Source organism: Lygodium microphyllum, chromosome 12, assembly GCF_053477565.2.
Source record: "Lygodium microphyllum isolate KBCC chromosome 12, Lygodium_microphyllum_v1.1.10, whole genome shotgun sequence".
Taxonomy (NCBI): domain Eukaryota; kingdom Viridiplantae; phylum Streptophyta; class Polypodiopsida; order Schizaeales; family Lygodiaceae; genus Lygodium; species Lygodium microphyllum.
This window is the reverse complement of record NC_141146.1, coordinates 148,445,598-148,461,527: the sequence shown is the minus strand read 5'-3', so window position 1 is coordinate 148,461,527 and position 15,930 is coordinate 148,445,598.

The window sequence follows — 15,930 nt, the reverse complement described above, 5'->3', positions numbered from 1 at the left end:
AACCACAAGAGGCACTTTGCCTTTATGCTCAATGCTATGCTACGTGTCATCACCTGTGCATACATAGCCATGCTTTTCAGCCACCATATCAGTGAACCAGTCACCGTGAGGGGTCATGTGATTCGACGCCCCTGAGTCAATGTACCACACTGCATCATTAGATGATTTTTCAGTAGCCTTATCTTTGACATATTGCATGGCAAACAGTCTATCACAAGAGTCATCTACCTGACTGGACGTAGCATAGTGTCCATGCTATTTGCCCTTCTGGTTTCCCTGCTTCTTCCAGCAGTCCTTTGCAATATGCCCATACTTTCCGCAATAATGACAATCCTTATCCTTGTTCAGATTATCAGATGAACGCTACTGCTGCCATGAGCCTCTGCCACGAGAGTTAGATCTCCCCCTGCCTTGAAAATTTCCACCACCTCTTGCATTTGATGGTGGCTGATTGCTATTACCATAAGATGCATTCTGATGGCCTCCTCTGCCAGATCCATAGCCCCTACCACGGCTACCATGGCCACTATGATTCGAGTAAAAAACTGCATCCTTATTCTTTGAACTGCTTGATCCTGTAGCTAAGCCAAGCTTAACCTCTTCATGAATCAATAATGCAAGCAGCTCATTAAAGTCAAGCATTTCAGCCCGCACAGACACTGAAGTGTCAAAAGACTTGTATTCAGGACCCAAGCCATTCAAAGTCACTGCAACCATATCTTCATCTTCAACCTGTGAACCAACATATGCCAACTGATTTGCTATGGTCTTAACCTCTATGACATAATCATGTATGGATCAGCTCTTCCTCTCCATGTTATTGAATTTCTACTTCAATTGTATATTCCTGGCACTTGTGGTTGTGCCATAGTATTTGACCAATATATTCCATGCATCTGCTGGGGATTTATAGTTCATGATCTGCATCACCATAGCATCCGAGATACATAATGACAACCAATGTAAAAACCTGCGAGCTCTTTCCATCCAAGCTCGATGTGCTCGTCTTTGATCAACTATAGGATTCCTTTCTGGAACTTCAGGTTCAGCCTCAACACCTGTCACTAAGTCCCAGTATCCTTTGCCTATCAGAAAGTTCTCCATGCAGAACTTCCATATTGCATAATTGTTGCTATCAAGCTTTTCTCCCACAATCTGGGTTATTTATCAGTTCTATCAGCATTTGCCATGTTGTAGACCTTGCCTGACTACCTGCAAACCAAGATCTTCTTAACAGTTCAACTTCAGCCCGAAACTGTCTATGACAGTTTTCTGCAATTAATTGCAATAAAAAAACCAGGGTGTTTCAGCCCACTGACAACCCAAAACAGCCTACAAACAAGCGGCTTAACCTGTAGGTAAACAGACAGTACAAATGCTATGTATTTACTTTGGTTTGAACTCCTGCAACCTCACTGCCAGGGTACATACATCCAAGTCTTCAAGTACCTGTGGGGCTAACCAAATCAACGAGTTCTTCCAAGAACAGGAGTAACCAATTAGTGCTTTATGTCTGCAATTTTTTTCCGTTTTCAGCCTATCACAAACTCTCAGATCAGGTCATTCCAAGCTCCAAATTTATGTCAAAATACCCAAGAAATATGACATGTCTTCTACCAAGCATCATGTGCTACATTCAAGCTCAATGTACATGCCAAAGAGCATCCAAAATGCAGACACCACAAGTGTATAATGTCCCTATAACTCCAATAACAATTCATCCATGTGTATTCAGATCTGTACAACTCTATTAGAGCTCACACATGAGCTCCCACAGGGGCAATAGTAAAGTACACCCTTCAAGAACCTTCCTTGGTATGCATCCATGCTCTATGCCACTTGACAAGTGCTTTTCACCTTAAATCTCTGCCAATGAGAGCAGCCTGTCCACAGGCATAGTCCACACAAACAGTTCAGAGTATATTCAGATCAAATTTGATGGTAATGATGATGAATGCCCACTTGTTGATGCTCAATGGAGCCTTGGTGAGCCTCCAAACAAGCCACACACTTGTTAATGCTCAATGGAGCCTTGGTGAGCAGCCCATATTGTAAATCCCAGCCATGGAGTTCAGCCTGCAAAACAGGCGCAATCATGCTGGCTGGACTAACCTCTTCTGCTGCACGATTTGATGATTATTATAATGATAAAGCACTCACTAGTGCTCAACCAATCCTTGGGAGACTCCTCAGCAAGCCACGACTCCTCCTTCAAGCAATGAGAATCCAATGCTTAACAATCCATACCTCTGTGTGACCATTGATGGAAATGACTATCAGTCCTCTTCCTTTTCTAGCCCTTCAGGTCAATCTTCAAGTCTTCTTCTTCAGTGCATTCCACCAGTGAGCCCATTCATGGCTCTGATACCATGTTAGCTTTCATGGATGCAGATAGAGAGCAACGCACAGAGTGAAGCAACATGCTTCCTCTCTCTCTTCTACTCATTTTACTGAAAAGACATAGGTCAAGTATATACAAGTCCAGAAGGACCATTCACACCAACCATAAAGAAAGAGCTTGATATTCTAACAAGGGGTGCACAACCTAGCCCAAGGGAAACTTTGCCCACCTCTCGGTGATCCGAAGCCCAAAATTACTTGCAAATGCAGGTATCCACTTGAAGAAGTGAGATATTAACTTAGCACTAATGTATGAGATGTATTTGTTCATGTATGGATGTATTATTTTCTGCAAATGTATGGGAAAATACTACTAAGGATCTATTTGCAAACATGAGAATACATATGCTGTCAATAGCTATGAATACAATGCTTGTGATGGACCTAAAAATGGGCCGGCACTGGCTCATGCACTAGCCGGACCTCGTCACTATGCGCAAGACAACCCCTCGGCCTCGCGGCCAGGAGCGTCTATCAAAATCTCTGCCTTCCTAAACATTGCGTTTGTAATACGTTGTAGTCCAACTGATCCTAACCCAATATTGCTCCTCAGAGGGAGTCCCTTTCACATAGCCAAAAGGCTCGAATCACATACACATATGGGGTTCCTCCTACGGCTGAATGCCGTCAACCCTCTGCGACTCTCCTACACCTTGGGGATTGGCCCCTCGATGCGTCGCTCAACATTTAGACATTTCGCACAAACGTCGCTCAAGGTACCAAATAAACGTATCCAGGAATGTACCATTGTCCTTACTTGACTTCCCCTTTATGATCCCACGACTAGCCTACAGCATAGGAACCTCACGCTCTCAACGGTGGGTCACAGGCCTACTGAAAACAATTGCTATGCATATCCAGGAGCTAACTCTGATACTTTTAATTTCCTCTAAATGATCATGCAAAGAGGTGTATGCCTAGTGCTCAAACATTTGAAAAACCAGCAGCGTGCAAGTGCAAAACATCTCTTTCATGCTTTTCTTTCTAACCGCTTTGTGCTTCGCTGCAATCACCTAGCACCGAAGTGATCTTCGTGCTACTAGGTGTTAATTTTTATCATTATTATTCCGTCCTAGATGCAATGCATATAAAATCAGCAAATTATTCATCATGCTCAGCGGCATTTAACCATTTTTTCCACAACTCTTCCCTCCCCCGTTGATAGTGCATCATTGCATTCATTTCTTTTAGGGTTTTCCTTGTCATTTTATGTGGAGAAAGGAAGGAAACACGCACCAAAACATATAAACAAGGCTGAACTGAAGCATAACTTCATGCCCCAGCCTTGCTATACATCAACAAACATAAATCCTATTTTTCTATATTTTTCGTAGCCCCAAATGTATTTTTCCCCTATTTTTCAAGGGTTTTTTATCATTTTCCCGCCATTTTCTTCATTTTCTTGTATTTTTTAAATTGCTGAAAATGAAAACCAGTTTGTGGGCTGTGGCCCTTAGTTCATTTACAACAAAATTGAAAGATTAGTTGATGTGTATCGACGGTTTTCCCCATTTATATGCCCAAAACCCTTGTTTTTCCCCATTTTTCATGCGTTTTCGGGTTTCTTGACATTATTTCGAGCCATGAAATGCATGTTTTTCATAATTTCTGGTTATAAACAGTAAGAACTCAGAAGAATCAGCAACATAATCAAATCTTAGTCCATATGAACGGCATTCCATCAATCAAAAGCATAAAACACTAAATTTTCTTTGTAATTTTTTGGTTTACCGCTTAAACGCGTGTTTCGGGTTTTGTGTCCATGGCTGTAGACTTGGAAAACAGCAACACTTCATGTCCAGCAACATCACAAATCACCATTCTCAGCCCGTGGAGCAATCCGGTCCATGCCGGACAAGCCTCCATCATTCTTTCTTCTTCCTTCTTCTCCCCACATGATCTTGCCTTTAGAAGAGAGAGAGGGAGGAGAGAGAAAGACTAGAATCAGAAATTTCAAACCAGGCCACCATTGCGCGAGCGAAGGGCGGCGATATGATCAGCAGGCAGAGTGTAGGCAAGGGCCAATGTCAAACAGGAGGGTTGTTTGCAGGCAGGGAGGAGCCATGATCAACATGGGGCGCAAATTTCGGCGCCTGTCTGCTCACGTTTCTTCCACGATTTCATCTCCCACATTTCATGTGAAATGTCATGCTTCATTTAAATGTTGGGCTCCCAAGGGTCACTTGCCCATTTTGGCCAATTTTTGTCCACCTCTTCGCATCTTGACCGGTTTCTTGGCCATTTCCCCGTCCGGACTCGGAATCAAGCTCTGAAAAATCCTGGGCGTCCGGCTTAGCATCCCGCATTGGCCAGTAGCTCGTGTCAACCCGCACGTCTGTCTGAAAAATTATGAAAAATCACCAAGTGTCGCTCGGGCGCCTTTAAAGCACTTTGGCGCTTAAAATCGTCCTAGATCGAGCCGCCGCCTTTGACAGTGAATATTTTTCCCTTGATCTTTATAATTTTTAGCTATTTTTAAGCACTTCCCGTCACCTAAATTCCGCTCTCATTGGCGACCACGGGATAGGACGACTCAGTCCGTCGAACCCACGAACATATCTGCACATAAACAACCAAAGAAGCATCAAACTGATACAAAACAATTATCATCATAAAACTCAGCACAATGCTCCCCCTACCCCTAGACAGAACCAAGGCATAACATCCACAAGGAGTAGGCCTAGCATCATCTAATAGAAGATCCGAAGTGAATCACTAACCAGCTGCTCGAACACAGCCAAACGAAAAAGAACTGCCAAAGAGGTTGCCCTAAGTGGTAGTCTGAACTACTTACCAACTAAAGACAACACTACTAGGAGCTCCTACAAGGCGAGGACTCCTATAGCCTGATCAAAGAATATTTTCTTTCAGTATATCTCTTCTTTTAGGGTTTTTATTGGATGAACATACTTGGGCATGTAAAAAGGAGGGAGCTGAGCGTAGTGACCCAAGGAGAACAGGGCATCGGTCTCAGGACCTGTCTCGGCACCCAAGAACCTACCAAGCCCTCGCAAGGCGACACTTAATCCTTTTCTAACGCTCACTTTTATTTTTGCTCCAACCTTCCTTGTTTTGATATTATTTTTCCAGCAAGAAGCCACCCCGAGGAAGACAAGGTATCGGCCCCGGGTCTGACTCGTCCCCAAGAACCTACCAGGCCTTCGCAAGGCGATGATCAACTGCTTATATATTTTCATTTCATTTCTTTTCATTGATAGGGGTTAGAACCCCTTTTTACACACCTTCGCATTTATATTCATCTTTTAGGACAGTCAGGATTTCTTAGCATCATCATTATTATCTTCTAGCAGGCTTCTCTAACTGCCTCACTACTAACAAGAACTCCTAGAACGGCTGCCTAGCAGGCTGGCAGAACAGGGCCACTAGGGCTTCCTTCTAAAACAGGTCTTTCAATGTCGAACAATGTCTTTACAGGAGGCAATGACTACTCCGACTTCCCTCAAACATACTTAGCCCAAACCTGGGACTTCATGCCTTGGTTGCCAGTCCCAAACAAAAAGTATCCCCTCAACAAGTACAAATACACATATAACAGGAAAGAAAGGTACTCGTAAAGGAGAAATATCACCTGGAGTGGCCACAAGGAGCTTCCATCGCAGCAAAGGCTCCTCCAGGCTCCACCAAATTCCACAACCCGCGAAACCTGTCCAGCACAACACTAAACAAAAACCCAATTAAACGCACCCGCACTAGACAGGGAAATGGCCCTCTTGGCCTAATGAATGCAGACATGACTTTGCTACTAAACTGTATCGGCCCTCTTGGCCTAATGAAATAAAACAATACTATGCATAACATCCTCCTGGAAACAACCATGATAGACATCAAAGCATACTATTCCCAGGGGAACAAAGGCGCATAGCCCTAAACTAGGTGCATTAAATTATGACCTATCCCTCCTGCGTATATCGCAAGAGGTGTTCGCATCACATGGCGTCGAATCAGTCTATGGGTCCCCGATAATAAAGGTAGATGAGTCTCGCTTACCCTCTGCATCACCCAAATCAACCATCGTCTGCCAAAAAGGGCATGTTCAGAAAGCATACCCCACAAACGACCAGGTCCTGTCTCACCATCAATAGATATATCGAGACAAGGGCCACAATTAAAGAAGAGGTCCTCTTCATACGCAAGATTAGCCAATGAATCGGCAAACTGATTCCAATTCCGTGGAATTAGCTGAAAAGACACTCTATCAAATTCGTCTAGTAGGCCTATAGCAGTGTGATGGTACATACAAAGGATCGGGTTCCGCACCATGTACGTCCCATTGAGTTGATTTAAAACCAACTGAGAGTCCCCTTTTATCAACAACTGGCGGATACCACCCTTTTTTGCAATATTCAAACCCATGATCAGGGCTTTGTATTCGGCCATATTATTAGTAAAATTCGCCCCGAGATAAGCAGCTAACTTCATGACAATGTGTCGTCGGGGGTCTCGGATGACAACTCCTACACTTCCTTTTTTGCATGCACCCCTGGACGCCCCATCAAAGTACAAGGTATACGTCCATAAAGGGTTTAAATATCCTGCCATCCTGAACTCTACTCGTAATTATGGTAATCGAAATTCAGCATATTCAACGGGTGGACTGTAGGCTCCATCCCTCCATCATCATTGAATTCGACAGGGATGCTCGTCAAAATTTGTAGGCAGTGATGGCAGAAGACCTTGATTTCCCAAATAAATGTCCCGCCTTCTTGCTCAATCACCTTGTATCCTTTGCTCCACCAAATGAGCTTTCCCTGATGATACCTCTGTTCCAAATATGGGTGTTCTAAATAAGGGATCAGACGACCCATCAACCTTTATCACGATTTCCTTGCAGATGTTTGATCAATCTTGCCTAGACCTGCAAGGCAGTCATAGCATTAGAAAAATCAGAAGTAATAAGGTTTAATCTTATTAAGATTAACCTTATTTTTAAATTCTATCCCCTCAAGGTCAGCTAACAAAACTGTGGATTTATTCTTTTCTATTCTAACGATCTTATAGGGCCCATCCCATTTGGGTTCTAATTTGCCTGGAAATAATTCTCGTCGTGCGTCATAATACAGAACAAGCTGTCCTTTCTTGAAGGTGTATTTCTTGGCTTTGAGGTCGTGTAGCTTCTTCATTCGGCGCTTCGCCACTTCTTGGTGCAATAAGCTCTGCAACTTAAGCTCATCTAAATGTGCCAGTGTCGTCAAGCGCTCAAAAAGTGCATCGTCATCGCTTAGAGAATGATTGATGGCAAACCGAATGGTCGGCAGCTCAATTTCTAAAGGCAAGTCACACTCCTCCCCATATACTAACTTAAATGGGGTATGGCCAGTGGCTCGTTTGAAAGTCGTATTATAAGCCCACACTGCCACGTATAACTTTTTATCCCAATCCCGTTTCTTTTCCGACACAATTTTGGACAGGATGCCTACAAGCTGCTTGTTGGTGCTTTCGACTTGCCCATTGGCTTGCGGGTTATATGGAGTTGTTTTGTTATGCTTGATGTTCCACAACTCTGTCAAACCTTTGATCACCTTATTCAGGAAATGAGTTCCACGGTCCGACACTAATTCTTTCGGAGGACCAAACCGGCATATTATCTGCTCTAAAAGGAAACTAGCAGTTTCTTTAGCATCATCTTTCCTTGTTGCACGTGCTTCTGACCACTTTGTGAAGTAGTCAGTTGCTACAATGATGTACCGCTTTTGCGTAGTCGATGACGGAGTAATAGGACCCACAAAGTCTATTCCCCACTTCTCAAATGGAAGTATCGCCATAATAGGGGTGAGTGGTCGTTTCCTATTCTCTCGACTATCATGTCGTTGGCAGATATCGCATCGCTTAACATACGCAAACGCATCCTAGAAGATGGCAGGCCACCAATAACCCGCTCTTAAAGCCTTTTGTGCTGTAAGCCGTCCAGCAAAATGGCCACCGCAAGCAGAATCATGGCACTCTTCCAAAATGAATGGCACCTCGTCAGGCGTCACACACCGGCGATAGATGTCATCAACCCCTTGCCGATATAATGTACCTGCGATCAAGGCAAACTTTAACGCTTGCTGCTTAATTTTCCTTTTCTCAGCCTTAGATAATTCGGATCCCGCCTCTCCTGTTGATAAATAATGCGTTATTGCAGCATACCAGGAGGGAATAGATGCTGTATCTATTTTAAATATCATCTCCATGTCACTACCTTCAGCCACAGATTCTTTCGGCTCCCCAAAGTCCACTAGACATTCCACGATGCCTTGCAACCTTGGTGGCTTACTCTTGATTTCATAATCAAATTCTTGCAAAGTGATCAACCACTTCGCTAAATGATCAGGCGGCTGTAACTTGTTCATCAATAGTCGAAGTCCCTCCGCCTTCGTATAAAGCACAACTTTCTCATAGAGAATGTAATGCCTGAACTTCTTGGTCCCAAAGACCATCGCTAGACACAGCTTCTCCATGTAGGTGTAATTGATTTCGGATACCCCCAGCTTCCGACTGGCAAAAGCAATCGGGTGGTACCACTTCTCTTCCCAAAATTGGGCTAAACAGCAGCTGATACTATACATGGTGGCTGCTGAAAATATATAGAACACCTCACCTCTTTTAGGTGCTTTTAAAACGGGCGCTCTTGCTAGCTCTTGTTTCACATCCTCGAATGCTACCTTACAAGGGTCACCCCATTCAAACGAACAGCTAAAGGACAATAAATTTGTAAGTGGCAACGTTCTTTCTGCTAAGGCGTTAATGAATCTACGGTAGTAACCAACCGAAGACAGAAAGCTATGAACTTCTTTCGGAGTGCGTGGTGGACCCATGGCAACTATAACTTTGACCTTCTCAAGGTCTGTCGCAATTCCTACCGAACTGACCACATGGCCCAGCAATAGCCCATAAGGTACTCCAAAAGCACACTTCCGTGGGTTTAGGGCGATGCAAAATTGTCTACAGCGCTCAAAGCATTTTCTCAAAATGATCAACTGCCTTTCTCTCACGGTGGCGGCCCCTAAGTCATCAATAAACACCCTCAACTCTTCAGGGGATATGTCACCGAATGTCTTATCGGCTGTTCGTTGCCACGAACCAGGCGCATTGCATAAACCAAAAGCCATCACATGGTAAGCAAAAGTGCCAAATACAGTGATAAAAGTTGTTTTCAACTTGTCCTCTTCTGCAATTGCCATTTGGTTATATCCTGCAAAGCAATCCATAAATGAATATATCTCCCTACCCGCTAATTGATCCAAAATCTGGTCAATAAATGGTAATGGGTAGTAGTCCTTAACTGTCTGCTTATTCAGCTCCCTAAAGTCTACACATAAACGGATCTGATTATTCTTCTTCTTTCTAATCATAACTAGCGAACACCATTCCGTGTGTTGCACAGGAAAAATCAAACCCGCTTTTCAAAGCTTCTGTAACTCTTCAAACAGCCCGTCCCTCAATTCGAAAGGCATACGCCTTACTTTCTGCCGTACAGGACGACTGCCCTCTTTCAACGGAATTGTATGAACAGCAAGACTAGGAGGAATGCCTCTCAACTCATCATAACTCCAGGCAAAAATATCCCGGAATTCCTGAATCAAGGCCACATAGTCCTCCCTTTCTGATGTGCTAAGCATAGAGCCTAATTTGATTGGCCGCGAATCATCAAACGTACCAAGGTCTAGCTCGATAACATCAGCATCTCTTATACGATCTTGGGCCTCTATCGGCTCATTCAAAGTGATCTGATAGATGTCCTCTGTGGTGGATCCCTCTTTGGACTCATCACTCGATGATGTCTCACTAGCAGATAAATCTTCTAATGTCTCCAATTCTGTAGAAGATAGAGGAGCTCGCTCACTCTGCGGGGACTCAGGATAAGCATCAACCACCACACGCTGGGCACCTCTGCCGAATATCAATCGACCGGCAGGTATATCCACTTGGCAATCCGCTTGCAAGATCCAAGGTCGTCCGAGTAATACTTGGTAACTTGGCCGCCCTGCAAAACGAATCACCCTAAAATCCAACATGCATTCTACATTTGCAACAGTGACATGGACCTTAGTAATACAGCCTTCCGGCTGTCTCAAACTGTCATCTGCCATTCTGAGAATTGTGGAGGTATCTTTCTGAATCGCAAGACCTAACCTTTCCATCAGTTCAGAACTCATAATGTTAACAGATGATCCCGTGTCGACAATGGCATAATCTACTAATATCCCATCGACATAGGCTGCAACCCTTGGGCAATGCTTCTCAGCATGCTCAAACCAGTCATCACCAACTCGCGCAATACCCAAAGGTTCTACGATATACCCGGTACGTAGGATCTTTCTAAATTCCTTGCGTACTCCTGGGGAAAGCTTAATAAGCTGCAAAAGGTTCACATCCGGCTTGACTTCGCAAAGAGAGCCCGCCAAATCGAATTCATGATAGTTTGATAGAGCTCGCTTTTCACGCCAAACCATCCGCTCTTTAGGTCGCTGAACTGGCTTTATTGCCTCTTTCTTAACTTTCACCTTCTTCTTTGGTGGTTCCTTATCGGCTTTACTCTCTACGGGCTTCAAAGGTCCCCCTTCTAGGGCAGGATCCAAAACTTGCGTTCCTTTATCGCCTTGTTTAGGGTTTCCGTCGACAGGCTTATCCTTGTCGGCTTCTCTACCCTTTTGACCTCTTGTAAGGATAGCTCGTAGATTAGAGGTTTCAGCATCATTAACGCGTACAGCCTCAATCAAACTAACCCCACTACCACTTGGTAGCTCCTCCACTGTAGTCTTTGGTCGTTGAAGTATTTGTTTAGGCCCATTTTCTGGCTAGGAGTCATTTCCTTGGGCACGATGATTAACAGGCCCTGGTTGCCGACTGCCACGCTGGAGGGAACTGATCTTACTCCAGCAAGTAGCTGCTAGATGGCCGGGTTTTCCACAAATATCACACTTAACATTTGGGCAATTTCTTGGATAGTGCTGCCCGCCACACCATTTGCAACTAAACCTCGACGGTGCACCCTCCTCTGGGTATCTACTTCCTATCAAATTTTGTTGTTTTTTAAGGAAGTTGACATCAACGGCTATTTGTCGATACTGCTCCGTAATCATGTCGGTATAATGCTTCATCATGTCCTTAACCTCGCCAAGAACATTGGAAGAACTTGACTCATAGCCTTGGTCATTACCATGTCGCTCCATCGGCCTAACAATTCGATTAGGCACTGGTTGTTGAACCACAGGCATGGGATTAGAATTGACCGCCTGGCCCCCACCACTTGGAGCCATTTGGCTGCCCGTAGACATCGACATGCTAGGGGGAGCTGGTAATAAAGGCACATTCTGCATCATGTTCCCTCTCCCATTAGGGTTAGCCATCGCTATCCCTTGACCACTACTGCCATTGGCCATTGCCACATTATTTCCCAATACTAAACCCATATTCGAATTGCCTCTAGAAGCATAGGCTGCTTGTAGTCGGGATTCCACCTCTTGTGCTCGTGTAATGGCAGTGTCTATATCCCCCAAGGGGACACTACTCAACTGCAATTGGATATTAAAGTCCAACCCATGTAGGAAATATTGCAATTGGGCAGCTGCGGGGATAGGAATAGAGGTGTCCAACTTACGGAAAACCTCTTTTATCTTCTTCGCATAAGCACGAATATCCTCGTGTGGTTCTTGGCGGGTCACGTTGAGTACACGCAACCAATATTGCCCACCCCTTTCAGGGGCAAACTCCCTTCGAAAAGCTCCATAAAATGCATCAATATTCAATATGGTTCCGGCTTCTAAACCATGATACCATATAGCGGCTCTTCCTTTGAGAGTCATGTTGAAGAACATCATTAAATGTCCTTCCTCTTGAATGCGACAGTTAAACATCAACTTTTGAAACTCCCTAATGTGGAGTTCCGCATCTTCCTCAACTAGCCCATTAAAAATGGGTAGCGGGTAACCTAGAGCCGGCAAATCCGTCGTTCCTGCTGGAATTGCAATAGGCTGCGCCATGACGCGGATTGGATTTGCACTAGGAATAAAGACCGGTGGGGTTACACCTCCCGTACTTGACGTGGACTGACTTATAGAAGGAAGGGGAGCACTAGAGCTTCCACCTTCTCCTAACTTACTGCTTGTGGTCCCAAGACCACTAGATCCACTCCCTCGTAAGGGTTCAGCACCGCTACGCTTAGGGGAATATCTCCTAAAAATTTCAGCACGTCGCCTAGCTCTTTCGTCTCTTTCTTGCTTTTGGATTTCTGCTAGACGATGCTTATCAATAAATAACGGGTCAAGCTCAGTATCCTCTGGCATAAACTGCTAGTTGGTCCTTAAACAACCAGGATTCGAGAACCGCCACTTTTAAGCAGCTCCCGGCAGACGCACCACTGATGGACCTAAAAACGGGCCGGCACTGGCTCATGCACTAGCCGGACCTCGTCACTATGCGCAAGACAACCCCTCGGCCTCGCGGCCAAGAGCGTCTATCAAAATCTCTGCCTTCCTAAACATTGCGTTTGTAATACGTTGTAGTCCAACTGATCCTAACCCAATATTGCTCCTCAGAGGGAGTCCCTTTCACATAACCAAAAGGCTCGAATCACATACACATATGGGGTTCCTCCTACGGCTGAATGCCGTCAACCCTCTGCGACTCTCCTACACCTTGGGGATTGGCCCCTCGATGCGTCGCTCAACATTTAGACATTTCGCACAAACGTCGCTCAAGGTACCAAATAAACGTATCCAGGAATGTACCATTGTCCTTACTTGACTTCCCCTTTATGATCCCACGACTAGCCTACAGCATAGGAACCTCACGCTCTCAACGGTGGGTCACAGGCCTACTGAAAACAATTGCTATGCATATCCAGGAGCTAACTCTGATACTTTTAATTTCCTCTAAATGATCATCCAAAGAGGTGTATGCCTAGTGCTCAAACATTTGAAAAACCAGCAGCGTGCAAGTGCAAAACATCTCTTTCATGCTTTTCTTTCTAACCGCTTTGTGCTTCGCTGCAATCACCTAGCACCGAAGTGATCTTCGTGCTACTAGGTGTTAATTTTTATCATTATTATTCCGTCCTAGATGCAATGCATATAAAATCAGCAAATTATTCATCATGCTCAGCGGCATTTAACCATTTTTTCCACAACTCTTCCCTCCCCCGTTGATAGTGCATCATTGCATTCATTTCTTTTAGGGTTTTCCTTGTCATTTTATGTGGAGAAAGGAAGGAAACACGCACCAAAACATATAAACAAGGCTGAACTGAAGCATAACTTCATGCCCCAGCCTTGCTATACATCAACAAACATAAATCCTATTTTTCTATATTTTTCGTAGCCCCAAATGTATTCTTCCCTTATTTTTCAAGGGTTTTTTATCATTTTCCCGCCATTTTCTTCATTTTCTTGTATTTTTTAAATTGCTGAAAATGAAAACCAGTTTGTGGGCTGTGGCCCTTAGTTCATTTACAACAAAATTGAAAGATTAGTTGATGTGTATCGACGGTTTTCCCCATTTATATGCCCAAAACCCTTGTTTTTCCCCATTTTTCATGCGTTTTCGGGTTTCTTGACATTATTTCGAGCCATGAAATGCATGTTTTTCATAATTTCTGGTTATAAACAGTAAGAACTCAGAAGAATCAGCAACATAATCAAATCTTAGTCCATATGAACGGCATTCCATCAATCAAAAGCATAAAACACTAAATTTTCTTTGTAATTTTTTGGTTTACCGCTTAAACGTGTGTTTCGGGTTTTGTGTCCATGGCTGTAGACTTGGAAAACAGCAACACTTCATGTCCAGCAACATCACAAATCACCATTCTCAGCCCGTGGAGCAATCCGGTCCATGCCGGACAAGCCTCCATCATTCTTTCTTCTTCCTTCTTCTCCCCACATGATCTTGCCTTTAGAAGAGAGAGAGGGAGGAGAGAGAAAGACTAGAATCAGAAATTTCAAACCAGGCCACCATTGCGCGAGCGAAGGGCGGCGATATGATCAGCAGGCAGAGTGTAGGCAAGGGCCAATGTCAAACAGGAGGGTTGTTTGCAGGCAGGGAGGAGCCATGATCAACATGGGGCGCAAATTTCGGCGCCTGTCTGCTCACGTTTCTTCCACGATTTCATCTCCCACATTTCATGTGAAATGTCATGCTTCATTTAAATGTTGGGCTCCCAAGGGTCACTTGCCCATTTTGGCCAATTTTTGTCCACCTCTTCGCATCTTGACCGGTTTCTTGGCCATTTCCCCGTCCGGACTCGGAATCAAGCTCTGAAAAATCCTGGGCGTCCGGCTTAGCATCCCGCATTGGCCAGTAGCTCGTGTCAACCCGCACGACTGTCTGAAAAATTATGAAAAATCACCAAGTGTCGCTCGGGCGCCTTTAAAGCACTTTGGCGCTTAAAATCGTCCTAGATCGAGCCGCCGCCTTTGACAGTGAATATTTTTCCCTTGATCTTCATAATTTTTAGCTATTTTTAAGCACTTCCCGTCACCTAAATTCCGCTCTCAGCTTGGAATGTATGGGAGATGCCTATGCATGGGGAAATTATGCTAAGAGATGCTTATGACATGGTAAATTCTGGATTAAGGTTGCAAACAGTGAATTTGGATGATTGGGCAATGTATTATGCCATGTGGGATGAGCTTTCAGTCATGCATTGACAAGTTGATCCCTTGTAACCCTTTTCTTAACCCCCACAGGGTGTTGTAAGCAATTTTCTTTCATTTACAAAAGTATACCTACTCCCAAGAACTAAGGTGCAAGTCTTGTAGAGGGTCCACAGGTCCTACTAAGGGCCTTGATCAGTTTTGGAGCTCTAGTTGGACCCTACAAGATACTTACAGGTCAAAATAGGCCTCCTACATGTGTAGACAGGGTGCTGAACTATACAGTACAGCAATACTTTCCCTATTACAAAATTTTATGTATAAAACTTGGGAGCACATGCTTATGCTCAATTTGAAGAGGGCATCCTTGGCTTTGATTTGAATAAAAAATTAGGTCAATCGGAGCTTCCTAGCTCAAGTTACGAGCAAAACAATGATAGGTGGTCTAACGGGACTACACCTAACCATGGTAGGGAATCAAGGAAAAACCAAGGCCAATGAATATGTTCAATGGAGAGACTTTTCAAAGGCAAGAGGACCCATTGGGAAATTCATCACAAGGAAATTCTCATCTTCCATCAACCCCCATGCCTTCAGCAAGGTTTCAACAGCCCCTGGGTAGGAATACCTCCCATAATAGTACCATTTTTAGCACTCAAAATGATCAATTTCAGTTGAGAGAGTTTGGATAGGCCACTTCTCATGAACAAGAGATAAGAGATAAGGTTATCTTATCCAAATTTAATGGCCAATCCTCTTCCCCAGCTGAATTGGAAAAATGGCTTTCAAAGCTTGAAGACTACTTTGATATATTGCCAAGAAATAATGACCAAAAGATCCACTTTGCCACGATCCACTTGGAAGGATTTGCTCATACATGGTGGTGGTATATTAAGAGGGAGAATCAGCAAGTTGATACTTGGGATGCATTTAA